Genomic DNA, 18,587 nt, shown 5'->3' with positions numbered 1-18,587 from the left:
CCTCCTAGCTCGAGATGAGGGATCCTTTCCCTGTTTCGTAGGGAAAGAATTCCCGGCGTTCCCGTCGCATCTCAAGAGAAGGCGCTCTCCACAGGAAAGGCGAGAAGAACTCCAGGGTCGAGACACCATTCTAAGAGTCCCCCAGATGTGTCAGTCCATTCCAGAGGAACCTGTTTTCCCTGCACTGCCTTGACGTTCAAGCCGAGGATCGACTCCCACCACGTGTGCACGTGGGACAGCCCTGTGGGAAAGCCTCGTGGGAAAGCCTCGTGGGAAAGACTCGAGGGAAAACCATAGATCCTTTGATCCACGCGGCGGACTGCGTGACACTGCTGCTACCGCTCTGGAGGAAAGCGCAAGTGCATGCCCACATTCGAGACGAGGACTGACTCCCCTGGGGAGACTCCAGAAGTACCCCAAGATCCATGTCAGCACTGGAGAGGAATCCTCAGGTTTCTGCCCCGACTCCACACAAGGTCTTAGGCCCCGGCATTGACGGGAGAGGAATCCCGAGAGGCCCCCGAGGAACTCCCATGGGGACTGGCCTTTCCTGAGGCCACCAGAGCGGGTCCCTGAGGTCCCCGTCGTAAGTCGAGAGCACCTGCCGCAACTCGAGAAAATCCAGGAGGTTTTGCCCTCCAGGCGAGATGAGGCCCATTTCCGCTGAGGCTTCTCGAGGCCAATCACATCTAACCACTGGAACTTCCAAAGGGTCCTTCACACCCTTGCTGCAACTCAAGACGTTCCCCGACATACCCGTCTGCACTCGAGAGGAAGCACGTGGTGTCCCGCACACAACCAGGGGAGCCCCGTTTCCGCCTCCTAGCTCGAGATGAGGGATCTTTCCCTGTTTCGTAGGGAAAGAATTCCCGGCGTTCCCGTCGCATCTCAAGAGGAGGCGCTCTCCACAGGAAAAGCGAGAGGAACTCCAGGGTCGAGACACCATTCCAAGAGTCCCCAAGATGTGTCAGTCCGTTCCAGAGGAACCTGTTTTCCCTGCACTGCCTTGACGTTCAAGCCGAGGATCGACTCACACCACGTGTGCACGTGGGACAGCCCTGTGGGAAAGCCTCGTGGGAAAGCCTCGTGGGAAAGACTCGAGGGAAAACCATAGATCCTTTGATCCACGCGGCGGACTGCGTGACACTGCTGCTACCGCTCTGGAGGAAAGCGCAAGTGCATGCCCGCATTCGAGACGAGGACTTACTCTCCTGGGCAGACTCCAGAAGTACCCCAAGATCCATGACAGCACTGGAAAGGAATCCTCAGGTTCCGGCCCCGACTCCACACAAGGTCTTAGGCCCAGGCATCGACGGGAGAGGAATCCCGAGAGGCCCCCGAGGAACTCGCATGGGGACTGGCCTTTCCTGAGGCCACCAGAGCGGTTCCCTGAGGTCCCGTCGTAAGTCGAGAGCACCTGCCGCAACTCGAGAAAATCCAGGAGGTTTTGCCCTCCAGGCGAGATGAGGCCCATTTCCGCTGAGGCTTCTCGAGGCCAATCACATCTAACCACTGGAACTTCCAAAGGGTCCTTCATACCATTGCTGCAACTCAAGAAGTTCCCCGACATACCCGTCTCCACTCGAGAGGAAGCACGTGGGGTCCCGCACACATCCAGGGGTGCCCCGTTTCCGCCTCCTAGCTCGAGATGAGGGATCCTTTCCCTGTTTCGTAGGGAAAGAATTCCCGGCGTTCCCGTCGCATCTCAAGAGGAGGCGCTCTCCACAGGAAAGGCGAGAAGAACTCCAGGGTCGAGACACCAATCTAAGAGTCCCCCAGATGTGTCAGTTCATTCCAGAGGAACCTGTTTTCCCTGCACTGCCTTGACGTTCAAGCCGAGGATCGACTCCCACCACGTGTGCACGTGGGACAGCCCTGTGGGAAATCCTCCTGGGAAAGCCTCGTGGGAAAGACTCGAGGGAAAACGATAGATCCTTTGATCCACGCGGCGGACTGCGTGACACTGCTGCTACCGCTCTGGAGGAAAGCGCAAGTGCATGCCCGCATTCGAGACGAGGACTGACCCCCCTGGGGAGACTCCAGAAGTACCCCAAGATCCATGTCAGCACTGGAGAGGAATCCTCAGGTTCCGGCCCCGACTCCACACAAGGTCTTAGGCCCCGGCATCGACGGGAGTGGAATCCTGAGAGGCCCCCGAGGAACTCGCATGGGGACTGGCCTTTCCTGAGGCCACCAGAGCGGGTCCCTGAGGTCCCGGTCGTAAGTCGAGAGCACCTGCCGCAACTCGAGAAAATCCAGGAGGTTTTGCCCTCCAGGCGAGATGAGGCCCATTTCCGCTGAGGCTTCTCGTGGCTAATCACGTCTAACCACTGGAACTTCCAAAGGGTCCTTCACACCCTTGCTGCAACTCAAGAAGTTCCCCGACATACCCGTCTCCACTCGAGAGGAAGCACGTGGGTCCCGCACACATCCAGGGGAGCCCCGTTTCCGCCTCCTAGCTCGAGATGAGGGATCCTTTCCCTGTTTCGTAGGGAAAGAATTCCCGGCGTTACCATCGCCTCTCAAGAGGAGGCGCTCTCCACAGGAAAGGCGAGAGGAACTCCAGGGTCGTGACAACATTCCAAGAGTCCCCCAGATTTGTCAGTCCATTCCAGAGGAACCTGTTTTCCCTGCACTGCCTTGACGTTCAAGCCGAGGATCGACTCCCACCACGTGTGCACGTGGGACAGCCCTGTGGGAAAGCCTCGTGGGAAAGCCTCGTGGGAAAGACTCGAGGGAAAACCATAGATCCTTTGATCCAGGCGGCGGACTGCGTGACACTGCTGCTACCGCTCTGGAGGAAAGCGCAAGTGCATGCCCGCATTCGAGACGAGGACTGACTCCCCTGGGGAGACTCCTGAAGTACCCCAAGATCCATGTCAGCACTGGAGAGGAATCCTCAGGTTCCGGCCCCAACTCCACACAAGGTCTTAGGCCCCGGCATCGACGGGAGAGGAATCCCGAGAGGCCCCCGAGGAACTCGCATTGGGACTGGCCTTTCCTGAGGCCACCAGAGCGGTTCCCTGAGGTCCCGTCGTAAGTCGAGAGCACCTGCCGCAACTCGAGAAAATCCAGGAGGTTTTGCCCTCCAGGCGAGATGAGGCCCATTTCCGCTGAGGCTTCTCGAGGCCAATCACATCTAACCACTGGAACTTCCAAAGGGTCCTTCACACCATTGCTGCAACTCAAGAAGTTCCCCGACATACCCGTCTCCACTCGAGAGGAAGCACGTGGGGTCCCGCACACATCCAGGGGTGCCCCGTTTCCGCCTCCTAGCTCGAGATGAGGGATCCTTTCCCTGTTTCGAAGGGAAAGAATTCCCGGCGTTCCCGTCGCATATCAAGAGAAGGCGCTCTCCACAGGAAAGGCGAGAAGAACTCCAGGGTCGAGACACCATTCTAAGAGTCCCCCAGATGTGTCAGTCCATTCCAGAGGAACCTGTTTTCCCTGCACTGCCTTGACGTTCAAGCCGAGGATCGACTCCCACCACGTGTGCACGTGGGACAGCCCTGTGGGAAAGCCTCGTGGGAAAGCCTCGTGGGAAAGACTCGAGGGAAAACCATAGATCCTCTGATCCACGCGGCGGACTGCGTGACACTGCTGCTACCGCTCTGGAGGAAAGCGCAAGTGCATGCCCGCATTCGAGACGAGGACTGACTCCCCTGGGGAGACTCCAGAAGTACCCCAAGATCCATGTCAGCACTGGAGAGGAATCCTCAGGTTCCTGCCCCGACTCCACACAAGGTCTTAGGCCCCGGCATCGACGGGAGAGGAATCCCGAGAGGCCCCCGAGGAACTCGCATGGAGACTGGCCTTTCCTGAGGCCACCAGAGCGGGTCCCTGAGGTCCCCGTCGTAAGTCGAGAGCACCTGCCGCAACTCGATAAAATCCAGGAGGTTTTGCCCTCCAGGCGAGATGAGGCCCATTTCCGCTGAGGCTTCTCGAGGCCAATCACATCTAACCACTGGAACTTCCAAAGGGTCCTTCACACCATTGCTGCAACTCAAGAAGTTCCCCGACATACCCGTCTCCACTCGAGAGGAAGCAAGTGGGGTCCCGCACACATCCAGGGGAGCCCCGTTTCCGCCTCCTAGCTCGAGATGAGGGATCCATTCCCTGTTTCGTAGGGAAAGAATTCCCGGCGTTCCCGTCGCATCTCAAGAGAAGGCGCTCTCCACAGGAAAGGCGAGAGGAACTCCAGGGTCGTGCCAACATTCCAAGAGTCCCCCAGAAGTGTCAGTCCATTCCAGAGGAACCTGTTTTCCCTGCACTGCCTTGACGTTCAAGCCGAGGATCGACTCCCACCACGTGTGCACGTGGGACAGCCCTGTGGGAAAGCCTCGTGGGAAAGCCTCGTGGGAAAGACTCGAGGGAAAACCATAGATCCTTTGATCCACGCGGCTGACTGCGTGACACTTCTGCTACCGCTCTGGAGGAAAGCGCAAGTGCATGCCCGCATTCGAGACGAGGACTGACTCCCCTGGGGAGACTCCAGAAGTACCCCAAGATCCATGTCAGCACTGGAGAGGAATCCTCAGGTTCCGGCCCCGACTCCACACAAGGTCTTAGGCCCCGGCATCGACGGGAGTGGAATCCTGAGAGGCCCCCGAGGAACTCGCATGGGGACTGGCCTTTCCTGAGGCCACCAGAGCGGGTCCCTGAGGTCCCGGTCGTAAGTCGAGAGCACCTGCCGCAACTCGAGAAAATCCAGGAGGTTTTGCCCTCCAGGCGAGATGAGGCCCATTTCCGCTGAGGCTTCTCGTGGCTAATCACGTCTAAACACTGGAACTTCCAAAGGGTCCTTCACCCCCTTGCTGCAACTCAAGAAGGTCCCCGACATACCCGTCTCCACTCGAGAGGAAGCACGTGGGGTCCCGCACACATCCAGGGGAGCCCCGTTTCCGCCTCCTAGCTCGAGATGAGGGATCCTTTCCCTGTTTCGTAGGGAAAGAATTCCCGGCGTTCCCGTCGCATCTCAAGAGGAGTCGCTCTCCACAGGAAAGGCGAGAGGAACTCCAGGGTCGTGACACCATTCCAAGATTCCCCCAGATGTGTCAGTCCATTCCAGAGGAACCTGTTTTCCCTGCACTGCCTTGACGTTCAAGCCGAGGATCGACTCCCACCACGTGTGCACGTGGGACAGCCCTGTGGGAAAGCCTCGTGGGAAAGCCTCGTGGGAAAGACTCGAGGGAAAACCACAGATCCTTTGATCCACGCGGCGGACTGCGTGACACTGCTGCTACCGCTCTGGAGGAAAGCGCAAGTGCATGTCCGCATTCGAGACGAGGACTGACTCCCCTGGGGAGACTCCAGAAGTACCCCAAGATCCATGTCAACACTGGAGAGGAATCCTCAGGTTCCGGCCCCGACTCCACACAAGGTCTTAGGCCCCGGCATCGACGGGAGAGGTATCTCGAGAGGCCCCCGAGGAACTCGCATGGGGACTGGCCTTTCCTGAGGCCACCAGAGCGGGTCCCTGAGGTCCCCGTTTAAGTCGAGAGCACCTGCCGCAACTCGAGAAAATCCAGGAGGTTTTGCCCTCCAGGCGAGATGAGGCCCATTTCCGCTGAGGTTCTCGAGGCTAATCACGTCTAACCACTGGAACTTCCAAAGGGTCCTTCACACCCTTGCTGCAACTCAAGAAGGTCCCCGACATACCCGTCTCCACTCGAGAGGAAGCACGTGGGTCCCGCACACATCCAGGGGAGCCCCGTTTCCGCCTCCTAGCTCGAGATGAGGGATCCTTTCCCTGTTTCGTAGGGAAAGAATTCCCGGCGTTCCCGTCGCATCTCAAGAGGAGGCGCTCTCCACAGGAAAGGCGAGAGGAACTCCAGGGTCGTGCCACCATTCCAAGAGTCCCCCAGATTTGTCAGTCCATTCCAGAGGAACCTGTTTTCCCTGCACTGCCTTGACGTTCAAGCCGAGGATCGACTCCCACCACGTGTGCACGTGGGACAGCCCTGTGGGAAAGCCTCGTGGGAAAGCCTCGTGGGAAAGACTTGAGGGAAAACCATAGATCCTTTGATCCACGCGGCGGACTGCGTGACACTGCTGCTACCGCTCTGGAGGAAAGCGCAAGTGCATGCCCGCATTCGAGACGAGGACTGACTCCCCTGGGGAGACTCCAGAAGTACCCCCAAGATCCATGTCAGCACTGGAGAGGAATCCTCAGGTTCCGGCCCCGACTCCACACAAGGTCTTAGGCCCCGGCATCGACGGGAGAGGAATCCCGAGAGGCCCCCGAGGAACTCGCATGGGGACTGGCCTTTCCTGAGGCCACCAGAGCGGTTCCCTGAGGTCCCGTCGTAAGTCGAGATCACCTGCCGCAACTCGAGAAAATCCAGGAGGTTTTGCCCTCCAGGCGAGATGAGGCCCATTTCCGCTGAGGCTTCTCGAGGCCAATCACATCTAACCACTGGAACTTCCAAAGGGTCCTTCACACCATTGCTGCAACTCAAGAAGTTCCCCGACATACCCGTCTCCACTCGAGAGGAAGCACGTGGGGTCCCGCACACATCCAGGGGTGCTTCGTTTCCGCCTCCTAGCTCGAGATGAGGGATCCATTCCCTGTTTCGTAGGGAAAGAATTCCCGGCGTTCCCGTCGCATCTCAAGAGGAGGCGCTCTCCTCAGGAAAGGCGAGAAGAACTCCAGGGTCGAGACACCATTCTAAGAGTCCCCCAGATGTGTCAGTCCATTCCAGAGGAACCTGTTTTCCCTGCACTGCCTTGACGTTCAAGCCGAGGATCGACTCCCACCACGTGTGCACGTGGGACAGCCCTGTGGGAAAGCCTCGTGGCAGAGCCTCGTGGGAAAGACTCGAGGGAAAACCATAGATCCTTTGATCCACGCGGCGGACTGCGTGACACTGCTGCTACCGCTCTGGAGGAAAGCGCAAGTGCATGCCCGCATTCGAGACGAGGACTGACTCCCCTGGGGAGACTCCAGAAGTACCCCAAGATCCATGTCAGCACTGGAGAGGAATCCTCAGGTTCCGGCCCCGACTCCACACAAGGTCTTAGGCCCCGGCATCGACGGGAGTGGAATCCTGAGAGGCCCCCGAGGAACTCGCATGGGGACTGGCCTTTCCTGAGGCCACCAGAGCGGGTCCCTGAGGTCCCGGTCGTAAGTCGAGAGCACCTGCCGCAACTCGAGAAAATCCAGGAGGTTTTGCCCTCCAGGCGAGATGAGGCCCATTTCCGCTGAGGCTTCTCGTGGCTAATCACGTCTAACCACTGGAACTTCCAAAGGGTCCTTCACACCCTTGCTGCAACTCAAGAAGTTCCCCGACATACCCGTCTCCACTCGAGAGGAAGCACGTGGGTCCCGCACACATCCAGGGGAGCCCCGTTTCCGCCTCCTAGCTCGAGATGAGGGATCCTTTCCCTGTTTCGTAGGGAAAGAATTCCCGGCGTTACCATCGCATCTCAAGAGGAGGCGCTCTCCACAGGAAAGGCGAGAGGAACTCCAGGGTCGTGACACCATTCCAAGAGACCCCCAGATTTGTCAGTCCATTCCAGAGGAACCTGTTTTCCCTGCACTGCCTTGACGTTCAAGCCGAGGATCGACTCCCACCACGTGTGCACGTGGGACAGCCCTGTGGGAAAGCCTCGTGGCAAAGCCTCGTGGGAAAGACTCGAGGGAAAACCATAGATCCTTTGATCCACGCGGCGGACTGCGTGACACTGCTGCTACCGCTCTGGAGGAAAGCGCAAGTGCATGCCCGCATTCGAGACGAGGACTGACTCCCCTGTGGAGACTCCAGAAGTACCCCAAGATCCATGTCAGCACTGGAGAGGAATCCTCAGGTTCCGGCCCCAACTCCACACAAGGTCTTAGGCCCCGGCATCGACGGGAGAGGAATCCCGAGAGGCCCCCATGGAACTCGCATGGGGACTGTCCTTTCCTGAGGCCACCAGAGCGGGTCCCTGAGGTCCCCGTCATAAGTCGAGAGCACCTGCCGCAACTCGAGAAAATCCAGGAGGTTTTGCCCTCCAGGCGAGATGAGGCCCATTTCCGCTGAGGCTTCTCGAGGCCAATCACATCTAACCACTGGAACTTCCAAAGGGTCCTTCACACCCTTGCTGCAACTCAAGAAGTTCCCCGACATACCGGTCTGCACTCGAGAGGAAGCACGTGGTGTCCCGCACATATCCAGGGGAGCCCCGTTTCCGCCTCCAAGCTCGAGATGAGGGATCCTTTCCCTGTTTCGTAGGGAAAGAATTCCCGGCGTTCCCGTCGCATCTCAAGAGGAGGCGCTCTCCACAGGAAAGGCGAGAGGAACTCCAGGGTCATGCCACCATTCCAAGAGTCCCCCAGATGTGTCAGTCCATTCCAGAGGAACCTGTTTTCCCTGCACTGCCTTGACGTTCAAGCCGACGATCGACTCCCACCACGTGTGCACGTGGGACAGCCCTGTGGGAAAGCCTCGTGGGAAAGCCTCGTGGGAAAGACTCGAGGGAAAACCATAGATCCTTTGATCCACGCGGCGGACTGCGTGACACTGCTGCTACCGCTCTGGAGGAAATCGCAAGTGCATGCCCGCATTCGAGACGAGGACTGACTCCCCTGGGGAGACTCCAGAAGTACCCCAAGATCCATGTCAGCACTGGAGAGGAATCCTCAGGTTCCGGCCCCGACTCCACACAAGGTCTTAGGCCCCGGCATCGACGGGAGAGGAATCCCGAGAGGCCCCCGAGGAACTCGCATGGGGACTGGCCTTTCCTGAGGCCATCAAAGCGGGTCCCTGAGGTCCCCGTCGTAAGTCGAGAGCACCTGCCGCAACTCGAGAAAATCCAGGAGGTTTTGCCCTCCAGGCGAGATGAGGCCCATTTCCGCTGAGGCTTCTCGAGGCTAATAACGTCTAACCACTGGAACTTCCAAAGGGTCCTTCACAACCTTGCTGCAACTCAAGAAGTTCCCCGACATACCCGTCGCCACTCGAGAGGAAGCACGTGGGTCCCGCACACATCCAGGGGAGCCCCTTTTCCGCCTCCTAGCTCGAGATGAGGGATCCTTTCACTGTTTCTTAGGGAAAGAATTCCCGGAGTTCCCGTCGCATCTCAAGAGGAGGCGCTCTCCACAGGAAACGCGAGAGGAACTCCAGGGTCGTGCCACCATTCCAAGAGTCCCCCAGATGTGTCAGTCCATTCCAGAGGAACCTGTTTTCCCTGCACTGCCTTGACGTTCAAGCCGAGGATCGACTCCCAGCACGTGTGCACGTGGGACAGCCCTGTGGGAAAGCCTCGTGGGAAAGCCTCGTGGCAAAGACTCGAGGGAAAACCATAGATCCTTTGATCCACGCGGCGGACTGCGTGACACTGCTGCTACCTCTCTGGAGGAAAGCGCAAGTGCATGCCCGCATTCGAGACGAGGACTGACTCCCCTGGGGAGACTCCAGAAGTACCCCAAGATCCATGTCAGCACTGGAGAGGAAACTTCAGGTTCCGGGCCCGAATCCACACAAGGTATTAGGCCCCGGCATCGATGGGAGAGGAATCCCGAGAGGCCCCCGAGGAACTCGCATGGGGACTGGCCTTTCCTGAGGCCACCAGAGCGGTTCCCTGAGGTCCCGTCGGAAGTCGAGAGCACCTGCCGCAACTCGAGGAAATCCAGGAGGTTTTGCCCTCCAGGCGAGATGAGGCCCATTTCCGCTGAGGCTTCTCGAGGCTAATCACGTCTAACCACTGGAACTTCCAAAGGGTCCTTCACACCCTTGCTGCAACTCAAGAAGTTCCCCGACATACCCGTCTCCACTCGAGAGGAAGCACGTGGTGTCCCGCACACATCCAGGGGAGCCCCGTTTCCGCTCCAAGCTCGAGATGAGGGATCCTTTCCCTGTTTCGTAGGGAAAGAATTCCCGGCGTTCCCGTCGCATCTCAAGAGGAGGCGGTCTCCACAGGAAAGGCGAGAGGAACTCCTGGGTCGTGCCACCATTCCAAGAGTCCCCCAGATGTGTCAGTCCATTCCAGAGGAACCTGTTTTCCCTGCACTGCCTTGACGTTCAAGCCGAGGATCGACTCCCACCACGTGTGCACGTGGGACAGCCCTGTGGGAAAGCCTCGTGGGAAAGCCTCGTGGGAAAGACTCGAGGGAAAACCATAGATCCTTTGATCCACGCGGCGGCCTGCGTGACACTGCTGCTACCGCTCTGGAGGAAAGCGCAAGTGCATGCCCGCATTCGAGACGAGGACTGACTCCCCTGGGGAGACTCCAGAAGTACCCCCAAGATCCATGTCAGCACTGGAGAGGAATCCTCAGGTTCCGGCCCCGACTCCACACAAGGTCTTAGGCCCCGGCATCGACGGGAGAGGAATCCCGAGAGGCCCCCGAGGAACTCGCATGGGGACTGGCCTTTCCTGAGGCCACCAGAGCGGTTCCCTGAGGTCCCGTCGTAAGTCGAGAGCACCTGCCGCAACTCGAGAAAATCCAGGAGGTTTTGCCCTCCAGGCGAGATGAGGCCCATTTCCGCTGAGGCTTCTGGAGGCCAATCACATCTAACCACTGGAACTTCCAAAGGGTCCTTCACACCCTTGCTGCAACTCAAGAAGTTCCCCGACATACCCGTGTGCACTCGAGAGGAAGCACGTGGGGTCCCGCACACATCCAGGGGAGCTTCGTTTCCGCCCCCTAGCTCGAGATGAGGGATCCTTTCCCTGTTTCGTAGGGAAAGAATTCCCGGCGTTCCCATCGCATCTCAAGAGGAGACGCTCTCCACAGGAAAGGCGAGAGGAACTCCAGGGTCGTGACACCATTCCAAGAGTCCCCCAGATGTGTCAGTCCATTCCAGAGGAACCTGTTTTCCCTGCACTGCCTTGACGTTCAAGCCGACGATCGACTCCCACCACGTGTGCACGTGGGACAGCCCTGTGGGAAAGCCTCGTGGGAAAGCCTCGTGGGAAAGACTCGAGGGAAAACCATAGATCCTTTGATCCACGCGGCGGACTGCGTGACACTGCTGCTACCGCTCTGGAGGAAAGCGCAAGTGCATGCCCGCATTCGAGACGAGGACTGACTCCCCTGGGGAGACTCCAGAAGTACCCCAAGATCCATGTCAGCACTGGAGAGGAATCCTCAGGTTCCGGCCCCGACTCCACACAAGGTCTTAGGCCCCGGCATCGACGGGAGAGGAATCCCGAGAGGCCCCCGAGGAACTCGCTTGGGGACTGGCCTTTCCTGAGGCCACCAGAGCGGGTCCCTGAGGTCTCCGTCGTAAGTCGAGAGCACCTGCCGCAACTCGAGAAAATCCAGGAGGTTTTGCCCTCCAGGCGAGATGAGGCCCATTTCCGCTGAGGCTTCTCGAGGCCAATCACATCTAACCACTGGAACTTCCAAAGGGTCCTTCACACCCTTGCTGCAACTCAAGAAGTTCCCCGACATACCCGTCGCCACTCGAGAGGAAGCACGTGGGTCCCGCACACATCCAGGGGAGCCCCTTTTCCGCCTCCTAGCTCGAGATGAGGGATCCTTTCCCTGTTTCTTAGGGAAAGAATTCCCGGAGTTCCCGTCGCATCTCAAGAGGAGGCGCTCTCCACAGGAAACGCGAGAGGAACTCCAGGGTCGTGCCACCATTCCAAGAGTCCCCCAGATGTGTCAGTCCATTCCAGAGTAACCTGTTTTCCCTGCACTGCCTTGACGTTCAAGCCGAGGATCGACTCCCAGCACGTGTGCACGTGGGACAGCCCTGTGGGAAAGCCTCGTGGGAAAGCCTCGTGGCAAAGACTCGAGGGAAAACCATAGATCCTTTGATCCATGCGGCGGACTGCGTGACACTGCTGCTACCGCTCTGGAGGAAAGCGCAAGTGCATGTCCGCATTCGAGACGAGGACTGACTCCCCTGGGGAGACTCCAGAAGTACCCCAAGATCCATGTCAGCACTGGAGAGGAATCCTCAGGTTCCAGCCCCGACTCCACACAGGGTCTTAGGCCCCGGCATCGACGGGAGAGGAATCCCGAGAGGCCCCCGAGGAACTCGCATGGGGACTGGCCTTTCCTGAGGCCACCAGAGCGGTTCCCTGAGGTCCCCATCGTAAGTCGAGAGCACCTGCCGCAACTCGAGAAAATCCAGGAGGTTTTGCCCTCCAGGCGAGATGAGGCCCATTTCCGCTGAGGCTTCTCGAGGCCAATCACATCTAACCACTGGAACTTCCAAAGGGTCCTTCACACCCTTGCTGCAACTCAAGAAGTTCCCCGACATACCCGTGTGCACTCGAGAGGAAGCACGTGGGGTCCCGCACACATCCAGGGGAGCTTCGTTTCCACCCCCTAGCTCGAGATGAGGGATCCTTTCCCTGTTTCGTAGGGAAAGAATTCCCGGCGTTCCCATCGCATCTCAAGAGGAGACGCTCTCCACAGGAAAGGCGAGAGGAACTCCAGGGTCGTGACACCATTCCAAGAGTCCCCCAGATGTGTCAGTCCATTCCAGAGGAACCTGTTTTCCCTGCACTGCCTTGACGTTCAAGCCGACGATCGACTCCCACCACGTGTGCACGTGGGACAGCCCTGTGGGAAAGCCTCGTGGGAAAGCCTCGTGGGAAAGACTCGAGGGAAAACCATAGATCCTTTGATCCACGCGGCGGACTGCGTGACACTGCTGCTACCGCTCTGGAGGAAAGCGCAAGTGCATGCCCGCATTCGAGACGAGGACTGACTCCCCTGGGGAGACTCCAGAAGTACCCCAAGATCCATGTCAGCACTGGAGAGGAATCCTCAGGTTCCGGCCCCGACTCCACACAAGGTCTTAGGCCCCGGCATCGACGGGAGAGGAATCCCGAGAGGCCCCCGAGGAACTCGCTTGGGGACTGGCCTTTCCTGAGGCCACCAGAGCGGGTCCCTGAGGTCTCCGTCGTAAGTCGAGAGCACCTGCCGCAACTCGAGAAAATCCAGGAGGTTTTGCCCTCCAGGCGAGATGAGGCCCATTTCCGCTGAGGCTTCTCGAGGCCAATCACATCTAACCACTGGAACTTCCAAAGGGTCCTTCACACCCTTGCTGCAACTCAAGAAGTTCCCCGACATACCCGTCGCCACTCGAGAGGAAGCACGTGGGTCCCGCACACATCCAGGGGAGCCCCTTTTCCGCCTCCTAGCTCGAGATGAGGGATCCTTTCCCTGTTTCTTAGGGAAAGAATTCCCGGAGTTCCCGTCGCATCTCAAGAGGAGGCGCTCTCCACAGGAAACGCGAGAGGAACTCCAGGGTCGTGCCACCATTCCAAGAGTCCCCCAGATGTGTCAGTCCATTCCAGAGTAACCTGTTTTCCCTGCACTGCCTTGACGTTCAAGCCGAGGATCGACTCCCAGCACGTGTGCACGTGGGACAGCCCTGTGGGAAAGCCTCGTGGGAAAGCCTCGTGGCAAAGACTCGAGGGAAAACCATAGATCCTTTGATCCATGCGGCGGACTGCGTGACACTGCTGCTACCTCTCTGGAGGAAAGCGCAAGTGCATGCCCGCATTCGAGACGAGGACTGACTCCCCTGGGGAGACTCCAGAAGTACCCCAAGATCCATGTCAGCACTGGAGAGGAATCCTCAGGTTCCGGGCCCGACTCCACACAAGGTATTAGGCCCCGGCATCGACGGGAGAGGAATCCCGAGAGGCCCCCGAGGAACTCGCATGGGGACTGGCCTTTCCTGAGGCCACCAGAGCGGTTCCCTGAGGTCCCGTCGTAAGTCGAGAGCACCTGCCGCAACTCGAGGAAATCCAGGAGGTTTTGCCCTCCAGGCGAGATGAGGCCCATTTCCGCTGAGGCTTCTCGAGGCTAATCACGTCTAACCACTGGAACTTCCAAAGGGTCCTTCACACCCTTGCGGCAACTCAAGAAGTTTCCCGACATACCCGTCTCCACTCGAGAGGAAGCACGTGGTGTCCCGCACACATCCAGGGGAGCCCCGTTTCCGCCTCCAAGCTCGAGATGAGGGATCCTTTCCCTGTTTCGTAGGGAAAGAATTCCCGGCGTTCCCGTCGCATCTCAAGAGGAGGCGGTCTCCACAGGAAAGGCGAGAGGAACTCCTGGGTCGTGCCACCATTCCAAGAGTCCCCCAGATGTGTCAGTCCATTCCAGAGGAACCTGTTTTCCCTGCACTGCCTTGACGTTCAAGCCGAGGATCGACTCCCACCACGTGTGCACGTGGGACAGCCCTGTGGGAAAGCCTCGTGGGAAAGCCTCGTGGGAAAGACTCGAGGGAAAACCATAGATCCTTTGATCCACGCGGCGGCCTGCGTGACACTGCTGCTACCGCTCTGGAGGAAAGCGCAAGTGCATGCCCGCATTCGAGACGAGGACTGACTCCCCTGGGGAGACTCCAGAAGTACCCCCAAGATCCATGTCAGCACTGGAGAGGAATCCTCAGGTTCCGGCCCCGACTCCACACAAGGTCTTAGGCCCCGGCATCGACGGGAGAGGAATCCCGAGAGGCCCCCGAGGAACTCGCATGGGGACTGGCCTTTCCTGAGGCCACCAGAGCGGTTCCCTGAGGTCCCCGTCGTAAGTCGAGAGCACCTGCCGCAACTCGAGAAAATCCAGGAGGTTTTGCCCTCCAGGCGAGATGAGGCCCATTTCCGCTGAGGCTTCTGGAGGCCAATCACATCTAACCACTGGAACTTCCAAAGGGTCCTTCACACCCTTGCTGCAACTCAAGAAGTTCCCAGACATACCCGTCTCCACTCGAGAGGAAGCACGTGGGGTCCCGCACACATCCAGGGGTGCCCCGTTTCCGCCTCCTAGCTCGAGATGAGGGATCCTTTCCCTGTTTCGTAGGGAAAGAATTCCCGGCGTTCCCGTCGCATCTCAAGAGAAGGCGCTCTCCACAGGAAAGGCGAGTAGAACTCCAGGGTCGAGACACCATTCTAAGAGTCCCCCAGATGTGTCAGTCCATACCAGAGGAACCTGTTTTCCCTGCACTGCCTTGACGTTCAAGCCGAGGATCGACTCCCACCACGTGTGCACGTGGGACAGCCCTGTGGGAAAGCCTCGTGGGAAAGCCTCGTGGGAAAGACTCGAGGGAAAACCATAGATCCTTTGATCCACGCGGCGGACTGCGTGACACTGCTGCTACCGCTCTGGAGGAAAGCGCAAGTGCATGCCCGCATTCGAGACGAGGACTGACTCCCCTGGGGAGACTCCAGAAGTACCCCAAGATCCATGTCAGCACTGGAGAGGAATCCTCAGGTTCCTGCCCCGACTCCACACAAGGTCTTAGGCCCCGGCATTGACGGGAGAGGAATCCCGAGAGGCACCCGAGGAACTCCCATGGGGACTGGCCTTTCCTGAGGCCACCAGAGCGGGTCCCTGAGGTCCCCGTCGTAAGTCGAGAGCACCTGCCGCAACTCGAGAAAATCCAGGAGGTTTTGCCCTCCAGGCGAGATGAGGCCCATTTCCGCTGAGGCTTCTCGAGGCCAATCACATCTAACCACTGGAACTTCCAAAGGGTCCTTCACACCCTTGCTGCAACTCAAGAAGTTCCCCGACATACCCGTCTGCACTCGAGAGGAATCACGTGGTGTCCCGCACACATCCAGGGGAGCCCCGTTTCCGCCTCCTAGCTCGAGATGAGGGATCCTTTCCCTGTTTCGTAGGGAAAGAATTCCCGGCGTTCCCGTCGCATCTCAAGAGGAGGCGCTCTCCACATGAAAGGCGAGAGGAACTCCAGGGTCGTGACACCATTCCAAGAGTCCCCCAGATGTGTCAGTCCATTCCAGAGGAACATGTTTTCCCTGCAGTGCCTTGTCGTTCAAGCCGAGGATCGACTCCCACCACGTGTGCACGTGGGACAGCCCTGTGGGAAAGCCTCGTGGGAAAGCCTCGTGGGAAAGACTCGAGGGAAAACCATAGATCCTTTGATCCTCGCGGCGGACTGCGTGACACTGCTGCTACCGCTCTGGAGGAAAGCGCAAGTGCATGCCCGCATTCGAGACGAGGACTGACTCCCCTGGGGAGACTCCAGAAGTACCCCAAGATCAATGTCAGCACTGGAGAGGAATCCTCAGGTTCCGGCCCCGACTCCACACAAGGTCTTAGGCCCCGGCATCGACGGGAGTGGAATCCTGAGAGGCCCCCGAGAAACTCGCATGGGGACTGGCCTTTCCTGAGGCCACCAGAGCGGTTCCCTGAGGTCCCCGTCGTAAGTCGAGAGCACTTGCCGCAACTCGAGAAAATCCAGGAGGTTTTGCCCTCCAGGCGAGATGAGGCCCATTTCCGCTGAGGCTTCTCGTGGCTAATCACGTCTAACCACTGGAACTTCCAAAGGGTCCTTCACACCCTTGCTGCAACTCCAGAAGTTCCCCGACATACCCGTCTCCACTCGAGAGGAAGCACGTGGGTCCCGCACACATCCAGGGGAGCCCCGTTTCCGCCTCCTAGCTCGAGATGAGGGATCCTTTCCCTGTTTCGTAGGGAAAGAATTCCCGGCGTTACCGTCGCATCTCAAGAGGAGGCGCTCTCCACAGGAAAGGCGAGAGGAACTCCAGGGTCGTGACACCATTCCAAGAGTCCCCCAGATGTGTCAGTCCATTCCAGAGGAACCTGTTTTCCCTGAACTGCATTGACGTTCAAGCCGAGGATCGACTCCCACCACGTGTGCACGTGGGACAGCCCTGTGGGAAAGCCTCGTGGGAAAGCCTCGTGAGAAAGACTCGAGGGAAAACCATAGATCCTTTGATCCACGCGGCGGACTGCGTGACACTGCTGCTACCGCTCTGGAGGAAAGCGCAAGTGCATGCCCGCATTCGAGACGAGGACTGACTCCCCTGGGGAGACTCCAGAAGTACCCCAAGATCCATGTCAGCACTGGAGAGGAATCCTCAGGTTCCGGCCCCGACTCCACACAAGGTCTTAGGCCCCGGCATCAACGGGAGAGGAATCCCGAGAGGCCCCCGAGGAACTCGCATGGGGACTGGCCTTTCCTGAGGCCACCAGAGCGGGTCCCTGAGGTCCTCGTCGTAAGTCGAGAGCACCTGCCGCAACTCGAGAAAATCCAAGAGGTTTTGCCCTCCAGGCGAGATGAGGCCCATTTCCGCTGAGGCTTCTCGAGGCCAATCACATCTAACCACTGGAACTTCCAAAGGGTCCTTCACCCCCTTGCTGCAACTCAAGAAGGTCCCCGACATACCCGTCTCCACTCGAGAGGAAGCACGTGGGGTCCCGCACACATCCAGGGGAGCCCCGTTTCCGCCTCCTGGCTCGAGATGAGGGATCCTTTCCCTGTTTCGTAGGGAAAGATTTCCCGGCGTTCCCGTCGCATCTCAAGAGGAGGCGCTCTCCACAGGAAAGGCGAGAGGAACTCCAGGGTCGTGACACCATTCCAAGAGTCCCCCAGATGTGTCAGTCCATTCCAGAGGAACCTGTTTTCCCTTCACTGCCTTGACGTTCAAGCCGAGGATCGACTCCCACCACGTGTGCACGTGGGACAGCCCTGTGGGAAAGCCTCGTGGGAAAGCCTCGTGGGAAAGACTCGAGGGAAAACCACAGATCCTTTGATCCACGCGGCGGACTGCGTGACACTGCTGCTACCGCTCTGGAGGAAAGCGCAAGTGCATGTCCGCATTCGAGACGAGGACTGACACCCCTGGGGAGACTCCAGAAGTACCCCAAGATCCATGTCAGCACTGGAGAGGAATCCTCAGGTTCCAGCCCCGACTCCACACAGGGTCTTAGGCCCCGGCATCGACGGGAGAGGAATCCCGAGAGGCCCCCGAGGAACTCGCATGGGGACTGGCCTTTCCTGAGGCCACCAGAGCGGGTCCCTGAGGTCTCCATCGTAAGTCGAGAGCACCTGCCGCAACTCGAGAAAATCCAGGAGGTTTTGCCCTCCAGGCGAGATGAGGCCCATTTCCGCTGAGGCTTCTCGAGGCCAATCACATCTAACCACTGGAACTTCCAAAGGGTCCTTCACACCCTTGCTGCAACTCAAGACGTTCCCCGACATACCCGTCTGCACTCGAGAGGAAGCACGTGGTGTCCCGCACACAACCAGGGGAGCCCCGTTTCCGCCTCCTAGCTCGAGATGAGGGATCTTTCCCTGTTTCGTAGGGAAAGAATTCCCGGCGTTCCCGTCGCATCTCAAGAGGAGGCGCTCTCCACAGGAAAAGCGAGAGGAACTCCAGGGTCGAGACACCATTCCAAGAGTCCCCAAGATGTGTCAGTCCGTTCCAGAGGAACCTGTTTTCCCTGCACTGCCTTGACGTTCAAGCCGAGGATCGACTCACACCACGTGTGCACGTGGGACAGCCCTGTGGGAAAGCCTCGTGGGAAAGCCTCGTGGGAAAGACTCGAGGGAAAACGATAGATCCTTTGATCCACGCGGCGGACTGCGTGACACTGCTGCTACCGCTCTGGAGGAAAGCGCAAGTGCATGCCCGCATTCGAGACGAGGACTGACCCCCCTGGGGAGACTCCAGAAGTACCCCAAGATCCATGTCAGCACTGGAGAGGAATCCTCAGGTTCCGGCCCCGACTCCACACAAGGTCTTAGGCCCCGGCATCGACGGGAGTGGAATCCTGAGAGGCCCCCGAGGAACTCGCATGGGGACTGGCCTTTCCTGAGGCCACCAGAGCGGGTCCCTGAGGTCCCGGTCGTAAGTCGAGAGCACCTGCC

Source organism: Ovis canadensis, chromosome 4, assembly GCF_042477335.2.
Source record: "Ovis canadensis isolate MfBH-ARS-UI-01 breed Bighorn chromosome 4, ARS-UI_OviCan_v2, whole genome shotgun sequence".
NCBI classification, from domain to species: Eukaryota; Metazoa; Chordata; class Mammalia; order Artiodactyla; family Bovidae; genus Ovis; species Ovis canadensis.
The sequence above is the reverse complement of the archived record's forward strand: the minus strand, read 5'-3'. Positions refer to the sequence as shown.